The sequence below is a fragment of the Tursiops truncatus genome, chromosome 13 (assembly GCF_011762595.2).
Source record: "Tursiops truncatus isolate mTurTru1 chromosome 13, mTurTru1.mat.Y, whole genome shotgun sequence".
NCBI classification, from domain to species: Eukaryota; Metazoa; Chordata; class Mammalia; order Artiodactyla; family Delphinidae; genus Tursiops; species Tursiops truncatus.
Window position 1 is genome coordinate 46,490,865 of NC_047046.1, and position 2,773 is coordinate 46,493,637.

The 2,773-nt window shown below is 44.6% G+C and overlaps 1 pseudogene; it reads right to left on the reverse strand.

Annotated features, from left to right (window-relative positions):
* Positions 1 to 1,019: 1,019 nt before the first annotated feature.
* On the reverse strand, positions 1,020 to 2,290 carry LOC117307616 (peptidyl-prolyl cis-trans isomerase A pseudogene; annotated as a pseudogene).
* Positions 2,291 to 2,773: the final 483 nt, after the last annotated feature.

Here is a 2,773-nt window from a genome sequence, read left to right on the forward strand (position 1 = left end):
GTCCTGTGTTGACTCTCTCTCTGTGGTGGAATGATGGCCAACAGCAGCTTCAGGTGTACAACCTGTTGGTTTGGCTATTTCATCTGACATAGGTTCTCTTTCCTAATAGTTCCAGAAAAGCCTTGGGGTTGCGACTCCCTGGCCTACCTTGTGTCGCATATCCCACCTGAACCAGTGACTCGGGCCGTGAGAATGGAATGCACTGCTTGTCCATGCCTGATTATCAGACCCACCCTGAAAAAGAGGTGGGAGGTGAGAGAGAGCATCGGCCTCATCCAGACCTTGAGGAGAGGGCAGTGATGTGCAGAGGTCAACACCACAGGTGCTGGAGCTTGGCTCCTGGGTTCAAATCCATACTGACCAGCTATGTGAACTTGGGCAAATTACTTAATATCAATTTTGTAAGTGGGGCTCATAGGAAATGTCAACACCTATAATAACCCAGCTCTGTCTTTCTTGCAATGCAAGATATCAACAGCACACTTTCTCTCCTTCTAGACCACAAGTCAGAAATCATTTTACCCAGAATGTCCTTAATCAGAAAAGCACAATAACTTTGGAGCATTCTTGATGTTATTGGCAAGAGAGAAAAAATATATATATACCAGCTGCGTCAGAGTTCCAGCTCAGTATCTCCACTGTTCATGGACTTTTCCCCATGCAAGACGGCAACTGAAGAAAATCCAAGCATGATGCCCTCGGATGACATTGTTCAAAGATTTAAGGAAATCTCTTTGTACCACTTTATAAGGGAGGAGGACGTTTCCCTGGAGCCCCCTAGAAGACTTTCTCTTATTTCTCCTTGGCCACATACCTACCCCCGGTCAGTCACTGACAAAGAAAATGGAATCCCCCCATTAGCTGAGACCAGCCTCGGCACATGACACTCAGAGCAAATTTAGTGGCCATAACCAAAATGTACATGAATGAGCTGTGGCTGTGTTCCAAGAAGACTTAATTTATTGACATCGAAATTTGAATTTCATACAATTTTATGTGTATGATATGTTATTCTTATTTTGATTTTTTCCCATTTAAAAATGTAAAAACCATTCTTAGTTCACAAAGAATGCAAGCTACAAAACAGGTGGTGGGTTGGATTTGGCCCATGGGTTGTGGTTTGCCGGCCCCTGGCGTATGTGTAACCAGACCCAAGTAGGACCAAAAGGCACAGCAAACTGTCCAAACAGAGCCAGTGGCTCAGGCTCCCATGGGGCCAGCTTCTGCTGCTTTCCCTTCTCTCCTTCAATCTTCTCTGTGATGAGTTAACTGAAGAGAAGAAGATGTGGGCGGAGCTGCAGGGTGTGGTGGCTCCAGAAAGATGTGGACGGCTGCTGCATTGCAACCCCACTGCTTCGAATTTGTGGATCTGGAAAAGACTTGACACAGCCCTGCAGTCCAGTGTTTCTCAGACCTCAGCCTGTGTAATCATCTCCTGCTGTGCCTGTTCATTTTAAAGTTTTATTTTTTTAATGCAGTATAGTTGGTCTGTGGTGCCTGTTTAAAATGCAGATTCCAGGCCCTGCCCCTGAGTTCTAATTCAGTAGATCTGGGTAGGACCTACAGATGTGCTTCTTTTTTTTTTTTGGTTGTTTAGTTTTTATTTCATAACCATGAACTTAACTTTGCAATTCAGCTTAACTTGGAGGGGGATAAGGAAAATATGGAACCCAAAGAAGTGCAATGAGAGCACGAAGATTATAGGATATTTTGAGCAGACAGGGATGAAGGGGTGCTCTCTGGTGGTTAAGATAGAACACAAGTCAAATTTATTGTTAGATTTGTCCACAGTCAGCAATGGTGATCTTCTTGTTGGTCTTGCCATTCCTGGACCCAAAGCGCTCCGTGGCTTCCATAATATTCATGCCCTCTTTCACCTTGCCAAAGACCACATGCTTGCCATCCAATCACTCAGTCTTGGCAGTGCGGATGAAAAACTGGGAACCGTTTGTGTTGGGGCCAGCATTTGCCATGGACAAGAAGCCAGGACCCGTATGCTTCAGGAGGAAATTCTCATCATCAGATTTCTCCCCATAGATGGACTTGCCACCAGTGCGCTTATGGTGTGTGAAGTCACCACCCTGGCACATAAATCCCGGAATTATTCTGTGAAAGCAGGAATCTTTATAACCAAAGCCTTTCTCCCCAGTGCTCAGAGCACGGAAGTTTTCTGCTGTCTTTGGAACTTTGTCTGCAAACAGCTCGAAGGAGACGCGGCCCAAGGGCTCGCCGTCGACGGCGATGTCAAAGAACACGGTAGGGTTGACCGTGGATGGGCAGCGCGGGAGGTTCCGGGGTGGCGGCGTCTGCAAAAAAGCCCGGATGTGCTTTTTTTTTTCTTTCCAGCTTTATTGAAGTATAACTGGCAATTAAATTGTAAGATATAATTTGATATATGTATGTACTGTAAAATGATACCCCTGTGGAGTTAAACATCCATCTCACATATTTACCTGTGTATGTGTGTGTGTGTGTGTGTGTGTGTGTGTGTGTGTGTGTGTGGTGAAAATATTTAAGTTCTACTTTCATAGCAAATTTCAATTATACGATACAGTGTTACCTACTATAGTCACTGGATATGCATTTTTAATAAGCCTGTGACTCTGATGGGGACCCTATCAGTCAGAAAGTTAGTGGCAGAGCTGGGACTAGAATCCTGAGTGATCTTTCAATTAGCACACTGTCTGCTAATTGAAAAGGTTAAACGTGAATATAAGCAAAAGACACACTGATTTTGATTCTGAATGAAACTCCACGACTGAGCTCTACACGG